Raw genomic sequence first — 9,083 nt, 5'->3', positions numbered from 1 at the left:
CCCTTTATCAGATAAATCATTTATGAATATATTCTCCCATACTGTAGGATGCCTTTTTGTTCTATTGATGGTGTCCTTTGCTGTACAGAAGCTTTTCAGCTTGACATAGTCCCATTTGTTCATTTTTGCTTTTGTTTCCCTTGCCCAGGGAGATATTTTCATGAAGAAGTTGCTCATGTTTATGTCCAAGAGATTTTTTCCTATGTTTTTTTCTAAGGGTTTTATGGTTTCATGACTTACATTTGGGTCTTTCATCCATTTCAAGTTTACTTTTGTGTACGGGGTTAGACAATGATCCAGTTTCATTCACTTACATGTAGCTGTCCAGTTTTGCCAACACCAGCTGTTGAAGAGGCTGTCATTTCCCCATTGTAATGTCCATGGCTCTAATTGACCATATCCATTTGGGTTAATATCTGGACTCTCTATTCTGTTCCACTGGTCTGTGGGTCTTTTCTTGTGCCAGTACCAAATTGTCTTGATTATAGTGGCTTTGTAGTAGAGCTTGAAGTTGAGAAGCGAGATCCCCCCTGCTTTATTCTGCATATAACTTTTGACTCTCCAAAACTTAACTACCAATAGTCTCTGTTGACCATGAAGAAGGCTTCCTGATAACATAAAGTCAATTAACCCATTATTTTATATGTGTATTATATTCTTACAATAAAGTAAGGTAGAGAAAAGAAGATGATTTTTCAAAGTGTCGCACATCTTCAAACATTTTCCAATATATTTGCTGAAAAAAATCCACATATAAGTGGATTCATGCTATTCAAACCCCTGTTGTTCAAGAATCAAGAAATATTCCCCATATTTCCTTGTAACGCAAAAGTATGTTTGATAAACTGTCAATCTAGGCAGAGCAGACAACAGGACTTTTCTTGGAATCAGCAGGAAAAATAGGGAAGTTACAGATACCTTTTTCTTAAATCCATGGCTGTGGCATGAGCTTCTCTCTATCATCAAGCAATCAAACAAGATCTTCAAATGGTGTGCCTGTGTAAAGACGGGTACCATCCTTACTTGGATCCCTTTGTGAGGGCACATACCCACATACTTAAAGATCCTACCACACAAACTGACATTGGATTCAGATACTTGGATCACTCAGCCCTCACAGCAGTCTGGGGCATGGGGACCTGGAAGGCAGAATTTCCACTTTGTTTCAGTGGTCTGCAGTACCAGGAGGGAGACTGGAAAGGGCCGAAATAGGCAAGTCAAAGAAAAAATAAACATGGACAGCTGGCCTCAAGAGCAGAGGTCCAAACCCTAAAGAAAAAAAAAATGCACCAAGACAAAATCCCTGTGAGGAGACTAGCCAAGGCATGAGATTCCTCCCCACTCCAGCACGTTGTACGGCTTCTAGATCTGAAGGAAGATGTTTAAGAGGGCTGCATAAATGATGAGTTCAAGGATTCTTGAGTGGTACTCAGTTGGGATTGAAAGCCATGGATAAAATGATACAATTGTAGACATTTCTCTGGAATCTTTGTCAACCTGGTAGAGAAACAGAGATGACACTTGGAGGCTTGTGTCTGGGAGCTGAGATATTCCTGGCATGTCAAATGGAAAGACGGAGGGCAAAGAAGTTGAAATAGGACTCCAGGTCCCAGGCTGAGCAGGAACGACAGTAAGGCCAGTAGGGGACAAATAGAATGGAGCAAAATTCACACAGGGAGCAAGGGCTTTCTGTTTTTTAGAACTGAAAATAGTTGTCAGTGCACATAAGGTCATGCAAAAGGCAGATGGGAAGAGAAGAATTGGATGAGATCTTTTAGTTTAAATTTTCCAAACAAAGAATTACCTTAAAGATGAACCTAGAGGGTAGGGTTGCCTTACCCATCAAGGAAGTTAACTTTCACTTTTATTAAGATTTTTACAAGGTGTTTGCACTATATGTTTCTGTCCATCAATATTTCCACAGGAAATAAGTAGCCTCACTCAAAATGGGGTAATTAAGGAGTGTTTAATAAAAGGCTATTTCCAGAAGTGGGGGAAGGGTTAAAGGAAACCAACATGTGGTGATGTAGTATCCTGGGGCTAGCAACAACCTGGGAGATTTTAGCACACTTGGGCCTGGAAAGCAAAGAGAGGGAGTGGTTTTCAGCATCCAGTCAGGGCAGCTGTAGGAAAGGCCACTTGACAGGAGCTGTGGTCTGTGGTGACAAGATCTGTGGTTTGTGGTGGAAGGACACAGACAGCCCTTAACAAATAGGTAAGGATGGAATAAATACCCTGACCTCCCATTCTTATGTTTCCTGCCATTGGCCATATCCTCCCATTGGCCAAACATAGCCAAAAGCATAAGGCTAGGGAGCCAACTAATATAGTTGATACAGAGTATTTCCTCCACCCAGTGCCCAAGCACAGAGCAGGTGAGAGGGTGGAAGGTAGATCTGCAGGGGCAAACAAAGAATATTCAGCATGGTGTATTTGCATATGATATATATATATATGAGATATATGCCACATATATAATGTTATATATATAAAATATAACCATGGCCAAGGATGGAGGACCCTGGAGATAACCAAGAACTTTCTGTTGCTGAATTTATTGGTTCTTGTACACCTGTGCTGTAAGAGAGAGGAAGTGGTGCCATCCAATTCAACTTAATGCTCACCAGAATCCAAGAAACACAGGATTGCTCCATAAGGGACTTTTGTCAGTGTCTGCCCCAAATAAAATACAGCATACAAGTAGAGAGATGGGCCAGGTCATGCTGAGAATGGCCTCATAGAAGACCATACTATCTCTTCTCTGCCCTAGTGGGTCATGGAGAACAAATATTTCCCAATTAAATGTAAATGTTGAAGACTTCTAACATGAGTGTTCCTGTGTACGAGTATCCTTGTACTCTGAAGGAATTCTCCATTGGTGTCAACAATGTCATTGTAATGAGCATTCAATGCCCATCTTCCAGAGAATGTGGGCTGCTTAGGATCACAAAAATGGGTTCTCACAGGACGGTGAGTGGCATAGTTGGAAAAATGAAGAGAGAGATTTTCCAAAACTAAAACAAGTGAAACAGTGGAATTCATGGCAGAGATGGTTGCATTGGATGTCCAAGACAGGTTAAAAAGAGTAATACACAATCAAGTTTTTTTCTAGCTTTCATACCCCAAGTAAGAGTGGAGACTTATTTGGCTGGGCTCCCTACCACACTCTGTCTTAGTTGTTCATCTTTTCATTGCTGGTTAGCATCCCTATTCAGTGTTGTGTGGGTAAATGACAGAGTGGAAGATGGCACATCCACATATGCCACCCATCTCATGAGATGAGAGAATGCAGGCTGGAAAAAACACAGGCCTCCCACGGACCTATGGGAATAAGGGTGAAGAAGTAGAGCAAATGAGACTCTCAGGCATCCACAGAAGGGAGCAGGAGTAATGCAGAGGGACTTAGAAGTCCTTAAGCCTAGATTCACTAGAATTTATTTCTCATCTCCTTCACAATCACTTGGCTGAAAACAAAATAAAGTAATTCTGTCCGAGGCCTCAGGGAATATTTGGAATTGAATGCCCAGGTTATCTCATCTCTTTCCTTCTGCCCTCTGACAGCTCAAGAATTCTCAAATGCTTTTAAAGTTGTGGCTTTAGGTACAAGGCTTCAGGTAGAGGACTCCCATGTTAAGTACTCAAACTTGGGGTTAGATAATCTCTCTTTCTCTTGTTTCAGGATCAAGAGATAGAGAAAGAGTGAGAAAGGCATCCTGGGAAAGCAGAGTTGGAGACAATTTGGATGAGTGGCCCAGCTAGTCACTTCCAATTACCCTATAGTGGGCTGATCTAGTCTTCAGCAGCTCAACACAGTCAATTTTTCCATATCTATCCAAGATGTGTCGGAAATACTACTTTACAAACTTTCTGGGTGGGGGTTCTTTATGATCATAGACAGAAAAGATTGGAATAAAGTCAGTGGGCCTGTGGGAGTATACAATGTTTGTCCACATAGGGAAAATGATTTTCCCCCTTGTTTGGGGGCAATGTTAATACCAATATTGGGTGTCACGATTGTCTTGGAACCACTTAAACTATGATTTTGGATCGTGACACTGACTGGAGAAGATGATCTGGGAAGAGGCCAAAGTTTCCCTTGGAGGTGAATTTAAGTCATGAGCCTCATGCCAGGTGCCTTTACAGTAACCACATTACACAACTTCATCAGGGAAACCATTTACATTCAAACTCCAGCCATCTAATTATTGTGTTCTTGAGAATTCTTGACAAAATTTTTGTTTCTTTTTCAAATTGGAGAAGTAATCTTTATAGTTCACTGTTCCCTGTAGATATTTTTTAAGTTGTCTTCCATTTACCTAAATATAAAGATCATTTTATAATCAGTACCTGAGAATTCCAATATCTGAAATGTTTATGGGGCTCTCCCTCCCTCCTCCCACTCCTTCTCGCTCTTTCTTCATGTTTGATTTTACTTATTAGTTACTATTAGAAAGTCTTGTTTGTGACTAGCCTCAGACTCAGAGGTGGAAGCCCTCAGAGAGGACTGCCTCCAGCCCTTGGTAATCTGCTCCTGGAATTTTTCTTTGACCTCTTTCATTCTCTTGGCCAAAAGGTTAGCAGATTCTGTGTCCTCTTCCTTATTTTCTGAGTACTTTTCTCCTTCCTCAGGGCAATATGTTGACATTAGTGTTGTAGGACATGGGGAGTGAGAAGACACATATTCTGGGTGCTTTGGTTTGGGGTTTCTTATGTTCTATGTTCAAGGTCTCTCTTTCTCTTTCTTTAACCTGTTAAATCTTTTTTTATTGAAGTATAGTTGACATACAATTTTTTTTATTAAGGTATCATTGATGTACAATCTTATGAAGGTTTCACATGAGCAACATTGTGGTTACTACATTAACCCATATTATCAAGTCCCCCCCCCCCATTGCAGTCATGGTCTATCAGTGTAGTAAGATGCTATAGAGTCACTACTTGTCTTCTCTGTGCTATACTGCCTTCCCCATGGCCCCTCCCCCTACATTATATGTACTAATAATAATGCCCCTCAATCCCCTTCTCCCTCCCTCCCTCTCCACCCTCCCCAACCCCTTCCCTTTAATAACCACTAGTCCCTTCTTGGAGTCTGTGAATCTGCTGCTGTTTTGTTCCTTCAGTTTTGCTTTGTTGTTATACTCCACAAATGAGTGAAATTATTTGGTACTTGTCTTTCTCCACCTGGCTTATTTCACTGAGCATAATATCCTCTAGCTCCATCCATGTTGTTGAAAATGGTAGGATTTGTTTTTTTCTTATGGCTGAATAATATTCCATTGTGTATATGTCCACATCTTCTTTATCCATTCATCTACTGATGGACACAGGTTGCTTCCATATCTTGGTTATTGTAAATAGTGCTGCAATAAACATAGGGGTGCATATGTGTTTTTGAATCTGAGAACTTGTTTTCTTTGGGTATATTCCTAGGAGTAGTTAAAGGGCTCTCTTCCAAAACACTGGTAGGCTCATCTTTTTTAGGAGATTGAAAGTTTGCAGATTCTGCTAGTTCTTTTGGGCCTCAGGCAATGAGGCATGGCAGTACCAGTCAGTCCAGGAAAATCCCTCTCCCCCTTTTTTACAATAACCAAGTTAAGAATGCTCAGATTGACATCCATAATGCAGCCTCAGAGAGACTTGAGTTTTTCTTTCTCTAGTCCTCCTTGGTCTGTAACAGGAGTGTCTCCTACCCAGTATCAGGCAGACCTGGCTGTCAGTCAAGGCATGCTGTTTCATGAGGAAACCTTGTTTGTCATTCTCATCATTAATTTGGATGACATAGTTCTTCCACTCTTCACCCAAACAACCAGCACTAACTTCTGTGGCCATACACTTCTCATAAAAGTTAGGAAGTTTGCATTCATCATCCACTTCAGTGAGTTTCTGGCAGCCAGTGTCTGGGAAGGAGATGTTTTGCTTTATTTTGAGGAAGCTGATGGCTTCTGAGGCACCACAGAAAAGAGCTTTATTATCTCCCTTTTTGTCTATTGTTTCTACTGGTGACTTTCTGTTTCAAGGTCCCTGTTTTGAATGGAGGGAAGGTAAAGGTATTTTTCAATGTTAGTCTTTGATAACTTCAGTACATATGTCATAATTTATTGGGTGACCATGGAAATAATAGAATCAGAATATATAAGAGTACATAATTTTTCAAATTATAAGAATGACACAAATGAAATTACAAAAAAATTTTTTTAAATAACAAAAACAATAAGGCCAAAAAAGAGCACAAAAGAAGTGTTAACTAGGTTGGATAAATAAAAAGCACAAACTAAAGTGGTAGATTTAATATCTTAGTATATTTCAGTACGTATCAGTAACTGTTTTAAATGTAAGTGAAACACAAACTCCAGTTAAAGACAAAAATTATCTAAGCTAACTGAAACAGAGGAACAACTACATACTATTTATAATTGACTTTATCTTAAAGATGTTGAAAGGAATAAAATCTTGTTAGGTTTCAACATACTATTTTTAGTAATTCAGAGTGATAACACAAAAAAATCAGCAAGTGTATAAAATACTGTCTTTACCAAATTATGTTTTTGGTGCCAAACAACTGCAGAAATCACACTCTCTTCATATGCAGAGAAACATTTATAAAAATGATCCATCAAGCAAATCTTACATGTTTTCAAATGATTAAGTAATATGGAGCATGTTCTCTGACACACTGCTATTTAAAAACAAATCAGTAATAATAGACAACTAGAAGATTTTATTATATTTGGAAATAAAGAAACTCATTTGTAAATGACCTATCAAGTCAAATAATTGGTTATAATGGAAATAAGAAACCATTATAAACTGAATAAGAATAAAAATAAACATATAACACTTGTGAGACACAATCAATGGACTATTTAAGGAAAAAATTTTATAGCTTTAAATGTCTTAAATTCAAATGGAGAAAATGACAAAACTTGATAGAAAGACATTAAAGAAGTTCCCATAAATGGGTAGACACACCAAGTTCATGGATTGGAAGACTCATTATTGCAACAAACAAGCTAAGCTTTCATCCTAAAATGTTAGAAAAGAACAGTAAAATAATTCCAAGAGAACTAGCAGGACAAAAATAATAAATAAATATAAAAATTAAAATTAATGAAAGCAAAAAAGACACAGATTGGGGGGCATGAATAATCAATTCAATAATCTTTTAAAAAGTTACATGGTTACAGATACAATGGCTATTAAAAATGAAGATGTAAATTACTAAAACATAACTTACCAAAATTAATTCAAGAAGACAAAATCAAGTTTTAAACCTTAAAGAAATTGAATAAATTGAAAAGACATCTTTCTATAAAGTTTTAGTAAAAGACCCAAAAAGCTTTATCAGCAAGTTCTGTTTAAAATTCAAGGATCAAATAATTCAAATATTACAATACTAACACATTTTATGAAGCTAGCATAACCTTTATAATTTAGAAGGTCAATAAAAAACAGAAAATTACAAGCTGAACTCACTAAACATAAATGCAGTTCCTAAAATATTAGTTAGCTGAATCCAGTAGTATATAAAAAAGATAATTCATCATTACCAAGTTAAAATTTATCTCAGGAATGCTGATTAAACATTAGAAAATCAATTAAAATAGTTGACTACAATAACAGATGAGAGGGAAAAAAAGTCACATGATCATTTTAATACATTCCAAAACCCATTCATGGTAAAAACTGAGCAAGCTCTGAATGGAAGATAATTTTTTTAAACCATTATGATGTATCTATTCAAAATAGCAATCATGCTTAATTGCAAAATGTTGAAAACTTTCCTTCTGAATTTAGAAACCAAATAAGGACACCTACCTCTGTTTCTAATCAATATTGTACCAGATGTCCTAACCATTTAATAAGGCAAGATAAGAAATAAAAGGTATAAAAATTGGAAATGAATAAACTCTCATTGTTCAGAAACTATGAAAGGATGTATGTAGGTAATCTAAGAGTCTCTACAGCTGAATCATTGTAATTAATAAACAAAGTTAGCAAAATAATCAATATATAAAATTAATTACATTTCTATATGTACCAGCAATGAAGAGACAATAAAATAGACACTAAATGAGTTAAAATATGTTTAAAAATAGAATAAAAAATATGAAAGAGGTAGGGTGAGCACAGGTTGTGCCTGCCTCCCAACTCTATGTGGTAGACTTGTTTTCCACCCACTGAAAAGAAAAAAAAAAGAAGAACCCAGGTATAACTCTATCAAATTATGCAAAAGGCCTCTGTGAAAAAAAATTACGAAGCTTGACTGAAAGGTATTAAGGAAAACCTAAATACATGAGGAGATAAACCATGTTTGTAAATTGGGAGACTCAATACTGCAAAGATGTCAGTTCCCCCTAGATCTGTCAAAGATTTTATACAATAACTAGCAAATCCTTAAATAGGACTACACCCTATATTCTGCCTTAGCCTTAGGTTCTTTCCATCCTTTTACCTTCTCTCCAACACTCTTTTCAAACACCTTGAACAGACTTCCTCTCTCTCACAACCAGGATACCCTCCTGTCCATCAGCTCCTGTATCTGTTACCTCTTTGCCATTACTACGGCCACCATGGCGCCTCCAGTGCCTGGCCCTAACTGAATGTTGGCCCCTGAGGAGATGGAGAGAGGTAACTTGAAGGCATTAAGCTGGAAAAATAGGAGTCCTGGGTTGTCTGAGCCTAAGATGTTTGAAATGTAAATTTTGGAGGTAATGTAGTTACTTGTAATTGATGCAGGCTAAGGTGTGAGCACAGGAGTAGATGGCTGAGGTGGGGCGAGGGAGGTGAAGTGAGGTGGTCAAGGATGTATTGAAGTCATAAACAAGATGGCAGAGAGAGCAGATGCTGCCAATGAATAGGAGCAGGCCCCTCAGCTTTTGCAAGGTCCAGGACAAGAATACGAATGGAGGCTCACATACCTCAGGTCTAAATATTTAAAAGTTACAAGTCAAACCACCAGACTTTAAATAAAATGTCTATTTTCTTACCTTGACAGACGTACCTTCATAATGTCCTTGCAAAAAATAAATTTTAATTGAAAATTCTGAGCTTCTGGATTTTATAAGAACAGCTGCCTTGGACCT

The 9,083-nt window shown here is 37.7% G+C and overlaps 1 pseudogene; it reads right to left on the bottom strand.

The window, feature by feature from the left end:
- Positions 1-3,658: 3,658 nt before the first annotated feature.
- Positions 3,659-8,572, bottom strand: LOC130684467 (40S ribosomal protein S6-like; annotated as a pseudogene).
- Positions 8,573-9,083: the final 511 nt, after the last annotated feature.

The sequence above is a fragment of the Manis pentadactyla genome, chromosome 8 (assembly GCF_030020395.1).
Source record: "Manis pentadactyla isolate mManPen7 chromosome 8, mManPen7.hap1, whole genome shotgun sequence".
Taxonomy (NCBI): domain Eukaryota; kingdom Metazoa; phylum Chordata; class Mammalia; order Pholidota; family Manidae; genus Manis; species Manis pentadactyla.
The sequence above is the reverse complement of the archived record's forward strand: the minus strand, read 5'-3'. Positions and strand labels throughout refer to the sequence as shown.